The sequence below is a fragment of the Lacerta agilis genome, chromosome 7, assembly GCF_009819535.1.
Source record: "Lacerta agilis isolate rLacAgi1 chromosome 7, rLacAgi1.pri, whole genome shotgun sequence".
Classification (NCBI taxonomy): Eukaryota; Metazoa; Chordata; class Lepidosauria; order Squamata; family Lacertidae; genus Lacerta; species Lacerta agilis.
The window spans coordinates 33,553,007-33,571,033 of NC_046318.1; the positions used below are offsets into that span (position 1 = coordinate 33,553,007).

Consider the following 18,027-nt stretch of genomic DNA (forward strand, 5'->3'; position numbering starts at 1 on the left):
ATTATTTTGGTAACATTCTCAAAGCAAAACATGGCCAAACCAATAATGTCTAAACATCTAAGGAAGGATTATCTGGTTCTTAAGAGGACAGTTGCACAGCTACTATGGAGCAGAAAGTCTATCGGTATGTACATACAAGTCTCTCCTATTAGCACAGGATGCTCATCAATGAGAGAAGCAAATTTTGACTCTCTTTGAAAAACGTAATACTTTTAACAAGACTGCAGCCTTGAGATCCATTATTCTAAAACATGTAGCTGTTGCTTAGTTCCAGTGCTTGCTGATTTCAATAGGACTGTAGGCTTTAAATGGAACTACTCCAGAGTGAGTCGTTTCACAGCTGTGGCGTAAATAATGTGCCCATTCTGGGAATTCAAGTCTAAAAAGTGTGACCTTTGTTTTTGACAGCCCTGACACAGTACTCCAAGATAGCATGGCATTCAGTTAAAAGGGCAATGGGGAAGGAGGGGAGGAAGTATCCTTTCCTGAAATTAGAAGTTTCACAATTAAGAAACTAACTGTCCTCAAAATGAAGAAAATGTAACTACCTCAAAATGACAAAACTAGATTTAACAGGAAAATCTTAACAGTCCAGTTAACATGGCTGTCACTTCCATGGAGATTACAATGGCATAAGTAGTTGGGATCCCTCCACTCCTAAAAGGAAAATACACAATAATGGCAATAGGAACAAAGAAGGGACAACATAGCATCACAGAGTTCCTAAGAAATTCAACTCCCAACCACCAATTACAGCATTGTTCCCAGTGCTTCCTGATTAGGCATGCAGGAAATTCACAAGTTGACATGCAGCAGAGATAGCCAATGTGATGTTTTCCATATATTGTTGGACTCCAGCTCTCAACATCCCCAGCCAGTATGGCCAGGAATCATGGGAGATGTAGTCCAATAACCCCTGGAAGGCACTATACCCCCAATATACAGCAACAGGAGGTACACAGCCACTTAACCCATTCCAAACCCTGACCTGCATGCACAGCACAAATGCCAGGAAGAACCAATAATTCTTCCATCACAAGTTGATTAAAAAATCAGGGTTCTCAACCCCTGGCAGCCCAAGCAGCAGTTTGCCAAACCACCACCATTTTGCCAGGGACAACGTCATGCACTACAAAGGGGTTGCCATGTTTTCCTTTAATTCTGCTGTCAGCCTTGGGAAAAAAACAACTTGAGGTATTTCTTATATTCGCAAACTAGGTACTGTAGATTAGTTTTTGACAGAGCACTTGATACAAAATCATCAGAAACCAAACTGAGTAGGATTCTGCAGTGGTTGGGGCACACATGGCTTCTCTTCAGACCAAGCATATAAACAGATGCGAGAAGATCATTATCTTCTTCCAGTTCTAGGATTTGCCTCCTGGAAGGCTAATTCTCCAGAGCAGACAACAAAAACTAAATTGAAGGCAACCGTGCTAGTACATAAAGAAATATGGAAAGAACAGCACTAGTAAAATACTTAAACTGCCAGTAAAATGTATGGCCAGCTAAAGAACTTACAGGTAGTAAACAAGTAGTGATCTATCCAAAGAAGGGTTGCTTCCTACTTTTTTATTTTAAAAAAAGTCCTAAAGGTATTACACTTATTGTTGCCCTTTCAATTATTTCTAATGGACTAACACAGCTGCCTGCATTTGTATCTGTTTTCAGATAAATTACTTGGTGGTTTTCTAGTCACACATCTTGCTGTCTCCTACTACCAATCTCCCCTTTTAAGCACTGGCTTCAGTTTAGAAAACTCTGCACATCCTTTTAGCTGCAAAAAGAGCTGTGGGGGCACTTGATCTAAGGGTGCTCTGTGAACCGCACTGGAGTGTTATTCCCCGAATTCCCCGAACCAATGCTGTACTATGTCTGTAATCATTATTCCTCTTCTGTTAGATATACCACCATAATTAGTGAAGGCCAGCACACAAGGGAGCTAGTACAGCCTTTCCAGCCTTCTGTGCTACCTTGCACGATGGAGCAAAAGCCAGGATGCTCTGGTTGGCCTACCAGAGCTGACATATATATATAACTTTTTTTGGTGGCGGGACTGGGTGTGCTGAAGAGAAGCGCTGAGCAAAAATTGCTGCTGTTTTGCCCTGATGCAGTACTATGGTCCAGCTCAGAGATGTTCTGGGATAATCAACCTAGCATAGGTGACTAAAGCCATGTGCTGGGTACCACACAATGGGCTGCCAGTGTATCCACCCATTCCTGGAGGCCAGGCTGCAGGCGGACGAGAGCAAAGCAATGGGCAAAGTAACTGCCGCTGCCACTGCTATCTTTATTTCCCAGTGGGGGGAAATACTTGCCTGGGGCTCCCTCAAACCTGGCACCAACCAAGATGAGCAGCTTAACTTCCCTTGCGTAGCACAAGGGCATCCTTGAAAAGATACTGGGCACTTTTGGTTTAGCAGAGATGACAGCTCCAGCAGCTAAAGCTGTGGTTGGGTTCAAGCATGGCTGAAGTTGTCCGCTCAAGCAAGCGCTAGGAAGTTTATCTCCTGTGCAATGAACTGCTTTGGTGCAGAGGTACCTAAGGCACTGGGCTATTAGGCCATAATTTTAAAGTTATTTCAGTGGAAGCTTAATGCAACAATATCCTCAAGAAAAAAAGGGTATAATTTCACATTAGATTTACTATTAGCGTAGCTGTAAAAGTTTGAAGGGGAAAGGGGGGGGGAAGCCACATGAAATAAGAAGTCAGCATAAGAAAAGCATTCTGATGACACCTTGTGGCCACTTTACACAAGGGGACAAAAACTAAAATACTGCGACATCACAAGATAAATGGTTTTGACTAAACGCTACCTTAAAAACGCAAGCTCTGCTCCCACAATGTGTTTTGAAACATATTTAATGTTTACATTCAATTCAAACACAATCTGTTGTACATGCTTAAGTAATGCAGACTTTCGTGCTCAAAGCATTTATGTTTGCACATTTCATGTGAAAATGGTTTTCACTTTTATCTCCCCAATAGAATGAGGGTGACCACAGTTTGGGTTTAATCCCCATTCTTGTATTTGCGATCTAGCCTTTCACTGCCCGGTTCTTCAGAAGCAGCCAAGGGTCAGGTACTGCCTGATATTTCTCAGAAAACACGGGAGACCCGAAGGAGCACATTCTGCTCCACAGGTGAGAGCTCTGAGGAACTCCTGGGCTGAGACTCAACTTTTAAACGATAGGGAGGGGCTCTGGCTAAGAAGACACACATTTGTGCCAGACACTAATGCAGTTAGCATGGTTACATCACTCCTCATTTGCCGAAATAATATAATATGGTTGAGAATCTGTTTCTCTCCCTTTTCCCTAGCGCTCATGCCAAGGCTTGGAAGACTGAAATAGCTCTGCAGCCAGATATGTCTTCAGATCTCATATTTCTACATGCGGTTCGACAAGGCAAGGAAGGAGGAATTCATGCTACAGAGAGGGATGGCGATGATGCACATGTTCCCAAAACTGATTCCCAATTTGCAAACCATCATTTGTCCCAAACCAGCACTGCATCTGCCCTTGAGCCATTCAAGATAAGCCCACAGTATTAATTCTGCCTCTCTTAAAACTATATATCCCTTAGTTGCTTAATATAAAATTGCCATTTCTTTTCTTTTTTTAAAATAACTTGCATGACTTAAAATGGGCTTGGATACAAGAAGGATGCAACAGATTTGTGAAAAGGGTAGCAAATGCACAAATTCAGTACCATTAAACATTAAACACAGACACATGACAACCCATGTATACCATACCATTTTTTAAAAGGTTGTTTTATTATCAATGTAACTAATCACAATGAAGCCATCTCTTACAATCCAGGACATAATAATGAATTTTCTTTACAGCTGAGGAGAAATGGGATTTGCTGTTCCATATCAAACCAGAACAGGCCATATTAATTCTTCTTCATATTTATTGTTAAATGTAATTTTATCTATAAAATCAGTCATGAAATATTAAAAACTGAAACAACAGAATTTACATCCTTTACTTAATTTAGTTTAAATGGTCTACTCACTAAAAAGAGGGGGAAAGGTTACATACGTATTATTTCACTCTCTCCATTTTTCCCTTTAACATTCCTATTATAAACCATACTGCTTCTGGGATTTATAACTCAGTTGTAAAATTTCCACTTCATACCAAGTGTTGGTACACTTGTCCTATAACTTTCCTTTTTTTTAAATTACCAATCTTGTCACGGGAAAAATAACTACTGTACTGGACAAAGTCTGAAGGAAAAAGCTACTAAACAGAAAAGCTATGGTTGAAATGCTAAGCGTGCTTACGTGAAAGCATGTTCTGAACTCAGTATGACTTTTTTCTGTGCTGATCTATTTAAGATTGGGCATTTAGGACAATAATCAGCATCCATACAATGCTCTCAGTTCTTAATAGTACAGTATAAATATGGCTAATAGAGTGACAGAGTACACAGTGCACCAAGTAATAAATAATATGAACAATCTGAAGTTTCTGAACCAGGGTAAGAAACTAGATCCCACACTGCTGGCCATTTGGGGGTCTGTGTGTTGAAGCAGTATTAGGGGATTTCAGCCTCTGAAAGCAGGGATTCCTGAAAGAGGCTGTGCTTTTGCTGCCTGAGGGCACTGTGTCTGTGATAGGGTAGGATGATGTCATGGCATTCACACTGTTGAGTGTAAACGGTAGGATTTAAATGTAGTAAGTAATAAAATAAATAAATGTCTAACGTGGGTAGTATGCTGCTACAAGGTTGGTGTGAATTAGCGGCATTTCAATAGACACTGGCAGCAATTTGCATAGTTACTATGGTCCCTGTATTTTGAAGCTTCTTCTCAACTTTCCTGCTCAGCGTGTGCAGGATTCCAACTATGTTACTACAGTAATGTTGTGCTGGTATAAGCTGACTGCCATCTTGGTGGGACAATAGGTTTTCACAGGTCCACTACATTGGGAACTGTTTTCTTCTTGAGGCACCTAAAGAGAAAACAATCTTGGCTGCTGGAGTGTTCTCAATCTGAATTTCAACACAATCTCTTAAAGACCAAAGAGGGTACAATAAACCAGATGTGTACATAAATAAGAACACAAAGGTTTCCATTAGGGAAGATCAATGTATCCACTTGGAATTTGTTTATCTATATCCTTCCTTCGGGTGGCACTGTGGGTTAAACTACAGAGCCTAGGGCTTGCTGATCAGAAGGTCGGCGGTTCGAATCCCCATGACGGGTTGAGCTCCCGTTGCTCGGTCCCAGCTTCTGCCTACCTAGCAGTTCGAAAGCACGTCAAAGTGCAAGTAGATAAATAGGTACCGCTCCGGTGGGAAGGTAGACGGCATTTCCGTGCGCTGCTCTGATTTGCCAGAAGCGGTTTAGTCATGCTGGCCACATGACCCAGAAGCTGTACACCGGCTCCCATGGCCAGTAACATGAGATGAGCGCCACAACCCCAGAGTCGGACACGACTACACCTAATGGTCAGGGGTCCCTTTACCTTTACCTATCCTTCCCTCCCTCCACACCATTTCACCCCCGAAAAAGGTCCTTAGCTACTTAAATTCAGTGTTTAGGTTTCTCAACAACCAGGCACTAGGATATTCCACGGCCTTTGGAAGAAGAAAAAGCTAAGGAGTAAACCTTACACAAATCTGGAGTGGAGTCTTAAGATGGTCGGATGGCATCTTGTATGCCTCCTTCCAGCAACTCCTGCAGCCAAGCTGGTGCAAAATGTATTGCTCTGCTTTCCTTTGGAATCACATCAGCCAGGCCAAGAAGGGGGTCTTGTCATCTGGGCTGCCCAGGACCTCCATACACACTGCCCAGGATTGCACCCTGGAGAAGTTACTTTGGTGCTGCTAGCGCCACAAAAACAACACAGGAGGCAGCTGTTACGAGGCCTCTGTATCCATAGCAGGCACTGTGGTCCTTCAGTGGTTTGACTTTGCCCCCTCTCGAGACGGACAGATGCCAACAACTCCAAAGAACAGTGCAGTGAAAGTTACAAACACACTTAAAGGGTTAATTAAAGGGGGCAAATTTTACTTCAAACAGTGCCGCATCAAGTTGCTGCACAGCTATTGTGATACAAAACCACAGATGCATGCTAAATTGCATCCAGGACACTTCCATTATCCAGAAGGCAACATCTACTGAGAGAAGCCAGGGTGTATCTAACTTACCAGTAAGGAAGAACTAATGGAGAATAATAGGTCAGTTTGGTATGAGCTATTTCAATTCATCATAGCCAGGAAAGGGATCATTAAACACAGCAGTGCAAACGTATCAAATTACAAGAAAGACGACAAGTGAAGTTAGAAATAAAAAAATGTCAATTTTGTATACTGCTACTGTGTGCCCTTTTATTCATCATCATGAAGGTAAGGTTAAAGGACAAACTGCAGCCCTCTAGCACACTCAAGTGGGGTAGCCATGCTCTCTGACAGCAAATCATATCATGAGTATATTACAGACAGATAGAGCCACCCTGGCAACAACATTGTCCAAAGGTAATTAGAGGTATAGTCTCCAAAATGTACCTTTTAAATAGGTAACAAAATTCATTCCCTTTCCCCCCATTGTGTACAGCTTAGAGGCATACACTGAATGTGTACCTAGCTTTCTGTACCTGTGACTGTCACACTATGGTCTTACATAGACACTGAAACGCAAATGTTTTGCTAGCATGTGCTGAATTTGGAAATTCTCATCATTTTTTTGAACAAGATAAAATAAAAGATCACCACCACAAACTCAGCCATTGCATATCAAATTTAAAAGGCAAAAGAAACCCAGATAGTGTATCTGCACAAGGACCGCTAGTGATTATAAGATTCCAAAGAGGCCAGCAAATTGGTGCTATAAGAACGCATGGGCCAGGGCTAAGTGGTTGCTCCTTAAGACAGAACAACTTAACAGAGGGTCAACCCTGCAAACTGGCTTGGTTTGGGAGTACAGTATATTGTTCCCTTTGTAGATTATTTCTCTGACAGAAGCACAGAGACTTCTGTAACAGTCTATGTAGGATCGGACCAAGACATTTTGGTACCTGAAGCAAACCAGAAAATGGCACATACATTCCTGCCAGTTGAGATGAGAGGGGAGGGAGAGTGAAGATCAGCATCAGAATTAAAGGGAGGAGTGAAGAATGAAAGCAGAGTGTAAGAACAGCTTGGAAATGAAGGAAAATAGTGAAGTTCAGCCTCAGAATGAAAGGAGAAAGTGATTATCAGCATTGGAAGGTTGGGGGGGGGGAGGAAGAGGAGAAGGAAGAGATTGCAAAGGTGGTAGATCTGCCACCCCTCCCAGGAGGTCCACTATTTCTCCTTGAAGCAATATGGAAATATATTTTTGTACTTTTGTTTATGGGGCAGATAATATCTCTGTAGGGCATCCTCAGGTGATTTTATCAGGTATTGTAGAGTAAAAATGCAGAGCCCATTACAGTACATTTTAAATGGCAGTCCCAAATGCAGAAAGGCTGTATGTGTATTCTGGGCAGCTAAAGTGAAATGATCAATGCAAATGTTAGAGAAGTTTTAAAACCAAGATTGCAAAAAGAAAAAGGGGGTGTCCATGACTTTCTGGATACAGAAACAATCTGTATCGTACTGTCCTGTCAAAAGATAAGCTTGAAACAGAGATAAACAGAACTCAACAAGTCAGACTTTGCTATTGCATGAGTTTGCAAGATCTGAGATACAGCAAGGCCTGTGAAATATATCTGGGAGTAACAGAATTTTCCCTAGTGAATAGATTATCATGTGGAAGTTTTTCTATTTGACCTGATAACTCCTCCCAGGCATGGTATTCACCAGGTGAGACTGATATTATTATTATTATTATTATTATTATTAATATTATTATTATTATTATTATTATTTTAAAGAAGGCTCTCATGAAATATACATAGGAATAAAAGTTATCAAGTGGAAATAATTTATTAGACACAGGGAATGCCTTTTTTTTTTAATCAGCTCAGGACTTCATGGTCTCCATGACAGCCAAGGAGCTGTCCCAATACAGTCTATGCAACTGATCCACACGATATAGCTGGTGTTTTGGTAGGGATAGGAGGACAGCAATTGGGAAATGAGAGATTGTCATGATCACATTTCTTTTTCTGAGGTTTTCACTTGCTGTTATAGCTTCTTTCTGCAGCAGGGTGGTGAACCTATTAGAATGGTCCACCTTTAGAGATCAATGATCCTTCAAAGCCCTAGAAGTTATGCTGGCATGGTTGCACTCCTGTTGAAACCTTGACTATATGTGTGCTAGCCCCGGGGGTGCCCGACCCTGAGGACTCCGGGTGGGAAGACCAGAAACTCAGCAGTCCCAGGCAACAGTGGTGGGTCCAGCGAAGCAACTAAGTCCTGGGATGGAGCGGTGGCAGGGTCAGGTAACAGTCCATGGGTCTAGCCGAGTAGTCAGAGGTCAGGAACACACCAGGGGTTCGTCCAAGAAGCAGGGTCAAAGTCCAGTCCAAGGTTCAGCAGTCCAACAGGGGGTCAGTCCAGCAGGGAGCAAGGCAGGAAGCAGGGCAGGGTACAGGTCAGGCATAAGCACAAGGACACAGGCAGGCACACGGTAGCAACTATGTTGCTCACACAACTTGGGGCTGGGGCTAGCCGGCTTTTATCTGTCCAGAGGCATAGGGCGGCCCCGATCCTCTGGTGACTTGCTTCTCCTTCTGGCCTGGAGGCGAGCACTTCTCCTGCAGGAACTTAGTTCTCTTTGCCTCTCTGCCCTGAGCCTCTGCAGCTCAGGAGAGGCTGGTGGGTTACCGGACCCAGGGGCAGCCTCAGCTTCCTCTGACAGAGCTGAGAGTGGAGCACCTGCAGGCAATGGGTCCTTCATCCCATCAGGAGCCAGAGCAGACTCAGCAGATACCTGAAGATCCAGCACAGGTGAGGACCCTTCAGACTCAGGCCCTAGCCCCAGCTCTGCTGGTTCTGGAGGCGGGGAATCCTGTGCAGGCTGGGATCCCTCAGGTTCAGCATCCAAGTCCGAATCCCAGGCCATCACAATATGTTGGGATACAGATATGTCACAAGCCTTCGACATTAGCATTCCTAAGTGTCATTTTCTAAGAGGCACAGTCTGTCTGGCTCCTTGTTACATCAAGGAACTGGGTTGCAAAAAACAACAGCTAGAACCAAGCGGCTTTAAAACTCAAAGAGAATCCCATGCAAAACAGGCAAAAGTCTATTGAGCCAACTCTGAGGCAGGAAACCAGCAGCATTTTCTCCCACCATCCTTGGAGACCTGTTCAGAGGACCTTCTTCCAAGTGGTTAGGGGTCTTCTTGATCTTGGACATCCTGGGAATACAAAGTCTATTGGTGATTTGGATGCCACTTTATTTGCATCCAGAGCCCCACTGAATCATGTGTTGTTGGATGAGGTACTGTCACTGAAACTAGGGGTTGTTATCATTTCAGCACCAGGTAAACATTTATACACATCACTCTTCAACCAAAATGTGGTTCTCAAAGTGTGCTAACAGTAGAATTAAAATCAGCCAGTAAAAGAATTTAACGAAAGAAGAACAATCTATTAGCTGTAAACAGCACTAAAACCAAAACTAAAAAGACCTGGGAAAATTAAAAAAAAAGGTGTTCACCTAGAACTGAAAAGAGATTGCTCTTCCTTTCATTGCATTCTTTTATTGGTTGCTTTTAAGTGTTTTAATTTAACATACTTTGGAAACCTCATTTTGCTCCAAGAGTGACATATAAATGTTTAATAGACAAAATAATTATCAAACACATACCCTTCTGTAATTCACTATAAATGGGAATCATGGAATAGTACTGCTCACTCACACAAGTGGTACAGTGCCGTAAATTTAGAAAGTGAAGTTTCCATTTTACTTAAAATTAAGAGGCATGCTGTGCTGTAGTTGCGTTTGGCAATTGGATTAGTAGCACTCCAACCGAGTTAAACAGTGCCTTCTTCCTATTAGGGTTTCTATTACCATATTGTTCTGTTTAAAGGGGGTAAAAGGGAGATGGAGGGAAGAAAGCGCAGCAAAGAAGAATGAAATAACTATGAAGAACAGCAGGTGCAATGAAAGACAGCAAGAGCCGAAGACACTGAGAAGACCTGGCATCAGCAGAAAGCAAGATAGCAGCAAAGTATTTATGCATTTGAAATTTTCATGTCTGGGAAAAAAAAACAACCCAGAACTTTCCCCATTTGTCAAAGAGGAGTCTCATTCAGAGTAAATGGCTTGAATCTCAATGTCTTCTTCACTCAGATTGCAATCACTACAAATTTAGGGAATACAGACATCAGCTGTCAATGAATGCACTCTCACAGGCTGTCAACCGCTTAATCAGGGTCTGACTTTACTGGAAAGTGTGAAATTATGTAATTACCCACGTTTGGCAATTCTGATGGCTTAGACAAATTACAACACCCTGAATATCTTGTTTTATAAAACAACATTTATTGCGTGGGGGGGGGAGTTGTCAGAGATATCTCTGCCTTCCCTCCTCAGCTTGGTAACGCTTCTGTATCCCCCTTCCACATAATATAGATCTAATCTGGTCAGCAAAATAGTCTTTTGGAAAAAAAATGTTAAAACTGAATTAAAAATAAGTCTACTACATCCTAAACACCATCACAGTGTGTTTAATTTATGCAGTCCCAATGTGCCCATCAGTTCAATATGAAATCTGTACGCCAAAGAAATACTAGCTGGTGCTCATGTAAAACGTGACAATATTACTGTAAAAAAGAAATATTTAAAACTGTGAAATGACCACTGTGATAATGGTTTTTTTCTCTCCAGGAAAACTGATCCCTGGGGCACAGAAGCAAGCAGGAAAGTACTAGCAGATGTACAGCAAATCAAATTATGCTAGACCAGTCCCAAGCCAAAGTGCTTTCCAAGTTCTCCTGCACACATTCAACCAGACACAGCCACCAACTGCAGTCCCCGACCAAAGAAACAAATGTTCTAACTGCTTGGAACTTCCCATTAATGCATACTGTCCCTCCCAAAAATAGTGAAGAACTAAACAGGCATGAGGCTGTCATCAAAAACAGAACCCCTATGTATAGACCTCCCTTCCCTCTTTTCATCTACTGAAAACTAATCATATGATGCATGCTGTGAGAGGGATGTCCAGGAATTCCAATGGAAACAGAAACAGGTACAGATATTGCCACTATTAGCATATTTGCTCATTGTCAGAACCAAATTTCCTTTATGCAAACACGAAAGGCATTTGTTGGCACTGGATTTAACACACACACACACACACACACACACCGCAAAGCTGCAAATATTATGTAATTAATAACATTACTGAAAAACCTGAAACGAATTATGATTCATGATGCAGAGTATAAGCAGCAACGAAATGGAAAAAACCCTTACTATACAGTGGTACCTCGGGTTAAGAACTTAATTCATTCTGGACGTCCGTTCTTAACCTGAAACTGTTCTTAACTTGAAGCACCACTTTAGCTAATGGGACTTCTCACTGCCACTGCGCCGCCAGAGCACAATTTCTGTTCTTATCCTGAAGCAAAGTTCTTAACCTGAAGCGTTATTTCTGGGTTAGCGGAGTCTGTAACCTGAAGCGTCTGTAATCTGAGGTACCACTGAAATGGAAACATGTTGGATGGAAACTGATATCACTGCATCCCTATGCTCTTGAGTTCCCACACTCCTGCCAGTGGCAAGCAACGATGTGAGAAAGCAAAGTGCTCATTGGGAACACATTAAGCCTCATAGTGACTTCTATTAGGCTTTATAGGTAAAGAGGAGAAAATTAGGCTTGGAGCTGCCATTATCAGCAGCAACTCAGTGCCTGCCATACTTCTGCCTCAGAGAACCACACCTCCCAACTTTACATACAAAACAGCTTGGGCATGGAACAATAAATATTCCAAACCACCGTATGCTTTGCTTTTTATCTAGGTTTCAGAATGCTATGGCACAAGGACAAGCAACTAATGCTGATCATATAATATTCACCCTTTTGAAAGAAAGAAAAAAGTTGTCAAGTATTCAAAAATTCCATGCATATGATAATAAAATTCATGAACCCTGGGAGGTTTGTTACCAAACTGTCTCCTTCTATTTGGATCCTTTCAGTGGCATTTCTAACTGCAGGGGTTGAGTGTGTGCATATAATGCAAGTTCAAAAAGCGAACTTCAAATAAAAATATGATGGGCTGGTTATCTTGCCCCCTCTAGAATATTCATCATAACTGAAGGCTACTTATTTGATTCAATTAAAATACTAAAGTGGAACTATTATGAACAATGAACTTTATTAGGGAGGGAACAACCTACCCCTTCTGTTTCTAATGTTCAGTGTTGCATACAAACTCTTCATATCCCATCCCTCATTCCATTCACAAAGTAAAAGCACAGCATCATCCACACCTTCTACTAATGATACCCTGAGTCAATCATTCATGCAGGTATAAATGAACACATGGAGGGAGCCTTGTCAGGACACCTGCTCCACCCACCCCTGGTTTCCATGTTTTCAGATATTACCATTTGTAAATAGTGCACTTGAATGGGTGGAGGTTGGTGTCAGAGCCAATATATATGTTACCCCCGAAAGCAGCCACCACACCCTTCTTTGAACATGACTAAAGCAGCAAAGAAGGCTAGAGATATTCAATCCTGCCAAGCATACAGTGCAATGGTCAACCCATATGTACTTCCTCCTCCTCAGTCTATCATTCCCCTTGTTGAATCAAAGTACCAAAGCCAGCCTCTTCCCCTTTTTATTTGTATAGCAAGACTAGGAAGGAGGGAAATAAGTGCCCTATTTCAATAGGAAATAATAGCAGGGAGAGGAGATTTCTGATGAGGCAAACAGTGGAAGATGCTTCTCAGTCCTTCCAACTGCTGTATATTCAAGCACCCAAGTCCCTTTTTCCCAAAAGTGTCAGCCAACAGTGGGAAGGGGTAGCTCTGGTATTGTTATTATTTTTAAAAGGCTAATTTTTCTCCAAAGGCCTTCCAAGCAGGCTGTAACGTAATATAAAAACAATGGCCATAAAGTAAGCAAATACAGTACAACATATAAAACAAAGAAACTGAACAGCAAAACATCAAAGTAACAAACACAGAAAAATATAATCACATAAAGCAAGTTGAAAAATAAACAGTAGCATCAAGAAAACCAAACAGTTGCAACATGTGGGCCAGATGGGTAACTCATGGGAGAGAGTTCCAAATCCTAGACACTGCTACAAAAAAATACTCTGTTCCAAGTTTCCTCTAACCAGTTTTCTACGCATAGTGGTGGGACAGAGAAGAAAACCATTGCTAATTATCTCAATGAGGGGGAAAGTTCATGTGGAAAAAGGTTATTCTAAATTCTATAGGGCTTTGAATGTAATCATCAGCATTTTGAATAGACCCTTGATGCACTGCACAGGTCAAAGGTCAAGAGGTTGAGTACTAGTACTCCAGTATCATATTTTAGATATGTGTTCCCTTAAAGTCCAGGGAGCCACTATACAATGCTACTTTTCCACAAGGTGATCTAAGAGATACTGTGGCTAATGGTATCAAAAGTCACTGAAATATCCAATAAAGACAACGGGGACACATTTCCCTTTCCCTCTTCCATTGCAGACTATTCACCGGAGAAACCAAAGCAGTTCCAAAACTAGATCACTAACCACTGAAATGGATCAGGATAATTAATATAAGGGAAATGACAGTCCTCTCCGTATGCGCTGAATTTTCAGAATACTATCATAAAGCTGTTATCTACTTTCCCTTCGTTAAAACAGTGCTTTTCATTAATACTGGATGGTCAAATTGCCCTTTTGCTCTTTAGGAGAAGTTGCAAAATAGGCACCTCAAATTATAAGATAAGGGTAGCTAGGATATAATTTCAGAACAATCCTGCACAACATCCTTAAGAAAAAGTCTTCATTAGCTTATCATCTACAAGCCTCCAACTTGTAAATAATTAAAAGTTAAAAATATGGAAAGAACAGAAGGGGGTGTCAATGCAAGGTTATCCCTATTAAAAACAAAACAAAAAATAAACGTTAAGGATACTTTCTGGTATATCAGATGAACTGCTGGTTGGTTTTTTGTCTTGATGGGGTTAATGCCACTGTTGTTTTGCAGCAGCTTATTCTTAAATTAACAATAAAGGCCTCGTTCTCATGTCACTTTAAACCTCAGTTAATAACAAACTATGGTCTAAATGAGAAGGTGCAGCTTACTCAGTGTAAGCTACTGAAATTGTGGGCACTTCATTCTTCCTCCACACTACAGCCTGAGTAAGTGCTATGTCCACACCCAAGATCAAGGATAATTTCCGCCAAACAAAGCATGAGCGATGAGCCAAGAGCAAACATTGATTTCATAGTGCTAAGCCAGTTTAAATCATGGTTTAGTTCGGTGGGAGGGAGGGAACACAAGAGGCCTATAAGATCCTGAAGACAGTGCAGAAACACTTCCCACATTCAGCTGGTGTGGGAAACATCTGTGGGTATCTATATACCATATTTACTAGGGCTGCCATAAGCCTGGATTTTCCCAGATATTACCAGGATTTCAAAGGTGGAATTTATGTCTGGGGGAAATTTCTGAAAGGCAGCACTTTGTCCTGGAAGAGCTCTATGAGTATGCAACATTATACATTCAGAGCTGTTTCCTATGCCAGATGAACACTTGTGACAGCATGGCAGCATTTCCAACACACATGACAATGGTGTGTGTGGTGCACATTGTCAGTAGCGGGACAACTCCACATGGCCCCATCACACATTCTTTCAATATCGGAGGCAGGGGGTAATGTGTATGTCCATAGACAGAATCCCCAAACAAGAAGCTAGTTCTACACCCTGGCAAGCATTTAACCCCCCTGAAGTATTTTTCAAACTAATCTTATCACATACAAATTTCAAATTTAAAGAATTCATGAGTTTTGGAAACATTTGTTCTGGAAACAGATCTGTCCATACAGGAACAGCTCAAATTTAGCAGTATATATATAACCAATACAAAGGCCAGGTTCAAAGGTCACACATATATGGTTGCTAAACCATAGTTTGTGTGATCAAGAGCATCTTGAGGGCTCTTGTGGTTCTCCTGCCCTAATGAGATATAATTGTGACTGACCATGACAACCAAACAGCTGTAAACAGTTTCTGCTAACTATAGTTTCTTCCCAAACCACAGATTTAAACTAGGATCTAATCCTGGTTTTAATACCTAGTTGAGAGCAAACTAGTTAGTTGCAAAGAAGGTTCACTGTCAAAATGCAAAGTCTTGCACAATATTCTGGAGCCTCAGAGAAGAAATGGGGATTGAATGCAATTTCAGTTCTACCAGCCAACCCAACTCTTGTGAAATTTCTTCCAACTTGAGTCATTACAGTAACCATGATTTCCAGAGACACTAAAAAAGCCACCATCACTTCTAGAATACAGTGCAACTTCGGCCTCCAGTGTGAACGTATGTGGTTCTTTGGAAGCAAGCATTTCGCCATACAGAAACTTAAAAACCTGGTGGCTTCCCTTGTTGAAGCATGTGTTTACCATGAGCAGAAATAACAGCTATGAACAGAGGCAGATATCCCAAAATTTATAAATGGAGGATCTGATTCTTGCATTTATTTCTTGCATGTGCACCACATGCTGTCTCTTCACAGTTCTAGTGGCATACAACCCCAAGGAGCTACACAGAGGCAAGGAATCTCACGCCCAGGGGAAAATTTGGCCCTCAAAGGCCCTTGGAACTCTCCCCAGAACACACGCCTGCTTCACACCCCAAGTGATTTTATCTGGCTGGAATATGTTCTTGAAGTCTAATAAATTAGTGTTCTTACTTACCTTGATGGAATACAGTGGTGTGGGTAAATACAAGCTAGCCTACTGTACAAAGGAAAATGTTACATTTGTTGCTTTGCTTACTTTTGCCTCTGACCCAACCTACCACTGGTATGTGGTTCTCAGAAGGCTGTCTATAAAGGAATGTGGACCTCAAATTGAAAAGGGTTCCTCATCCCTGGATTAGTGTTAGCATGTAGCACCAGAAACAACAAAGACACTTGTTAAAACTTTAAAAATAACCCATTTATTGCAGCTTATGTTTTCATGGGCTAGATTGAAACTGTGATGTCATGTGAAGTCTGGGTTACTGCATGCCTTCATAAACAGCCATTATTTACTGCTTTATCCCAGCAGCCCTCGGGTGCAAGCTAATATCTGCATAGCTCCAAGCAGAGCCCAATACAAGTCTGAGCTCTCTTCCTACAATCCCATCTTGACTGTGACTAAATGCCAACCTTGTGGTTTCTAAATCATGCCACCTTTCCCCCCCGCAAGTACCTAAGAGCTCCTCCGGATCAGAACAAAGGCCCATCAGGTCCAGCACCCCGTTCTCAATGTAGCCAACCATCTACCTGTAATGGCTAGCAGTCCTTGGCAGCAATCTCCTCCATGAATTTGTGTGCAGTGGTACCTTGCTTCTCAAACTTAATCCGTTCTGGGAGCTTGTTTGACTCCCGAAACTGTTCGAAAACCAAGGTGCAGCTTCCGATTGGCCGCAGGAGCTTCCTGCACTCAAGCGGAAGCCGCGTCACACGTTCGGATTCCAAAAAATGTCCGCAAACCAGAACACTCACTTTTGGGTTTGCAGCATTCAGCTGATTTGTTCGACAACTAAGCTGTTTGAGAACCAAGGTACTACTGTAATTTGTTTAAAGCTGTTCCAAGTCGCTACCTGTTGTGGTAGCAATTTCTAGTTTAAGTATGCATTGCAGGGGGGTTGGACAAAATGACCCTTCCAACTCCACAATGCCACGAAATGTGAATCGTTTTTATTTTTTATCTGTCCTGAATCTTCCAACATTTTCAGGTCTCCAGCCTGCTCTCCTCCGCCCCAGATTTCTTTTCTTTTTTACATAAAAACTGCCAGCCTGATGAAGAGTTCTGATGAACTCGGAAGCTTGTGTCATTTTGTATGGCCCTTAAGATAATTTTTTTTGCCCCAGATTTTGGATTTTTTTCCTCTCTACTGGGCCAACACCGTTTCCTCTGCTGCAGAGTGAATGCCACAGGGAACCGCCACCCGCTCAGCGCCTGGATACTTGGCGAGCTACAGCAGTGCGCGTGCGCTCCTCCTTCGGCCTAGGAAAATGAGCTCAGGCGTCCCTTATCGCTCACCCGCAAACACACAAGATCTCGCGCAAGCGCAATCACAGCCCCCTGAAAGAACGGTTTTTAAGCCACGAGCGAAAAGGCGCGTGCGCAACGTCCAGTCCCCCTCGCTCCTGAAAAGATGCCGCGCGACGAACATGCGTAGTGTTAACACGAAGAAGTCACAGAACACGAATAGCTTCCGCATGCGCACTCTGGACAAACTTTTTTCCCTCCCCGTTCCTTTCTTTTAAAAAAAGTGGATGAGAAGCCTTGAGGCGTTAGCCAATCGCTATATGAAACCGTCTTCCCGCCCTCCATGCCCAACCACTCAGGAATTCCCTCCTCAAGCATCAGCCCCGCCGACGGTTACTGATTGGCCCAAAACGAGCTTCCTGCCCTCCCTCCCACTTATCGAAAGGAGGAAGGGGGAGAAAAAACGACGGCGGCACAGAGGCCCAAAAAGCCCTAGGGAAAGCGAAAAGGCCTGGAGAAAGCCAGGAACGACCGGGCGCCCTCAAGGATAAACACCTACAACAGCCTTAAGCAGAAGCCTCCCTCAGAAGCGAGGGGACCACTGACCGTTGGTTTTTACTCACCGGATGGGGACGCCGTCCTCCTCCGCTTGTGATGATCTTGGTCACAAGTGGCGTGCCGTAGATTCGCCGAAGTGCGTCACTGTCGGAACGTGATGCGTAACGTCGTACGGGGGGGCGGAGGGAAGGGAAGACAGGAAATGTATGGAATGCAACGGCGGCAGTTGCATCGCGAGCGGCGCGTGACTCCCTTTGAAGAAGCGAGGGCCTTAGCGGTACTTCAGTGGCCCCGCGCGCCGTGTGGAGGTCGCTTCCCCTTCCCCTCAGGCGCGTTCAGAGGCGCCCTAGCGGTAACTCGCTTTCCTCA

The 18,027-nt window shown here is 42.7% G+C and overlaps 1 protein-coding gene across 2 annotated transcripts in view; it reads right to left on the reverse strand.

The window, feature by feature from the left end:
• Positions 1 to 17,862, reverse strand: part of ZNF407 (zinc finger protein 407) — a 333,562-nt gene extending 315,700 nt beyond the window's left edge. The window contains exon 1 of one of the 2 annotated variants that reach the window (XM_033154794.1): positions 17,724 to 17,858. The gene's annotated coding sequence lies outside the window, so the exon portion shown is untranslated. Of the gene's footprint in view, positions 1 to 17,723 lie in introns of both variants that reach the window. The other variant, XM_033154795.1, reaches the window with a different exon arrangement.
• Between the last annotated feature and the right edge of the window lie 165 nt (positions 17,863 to 18,027).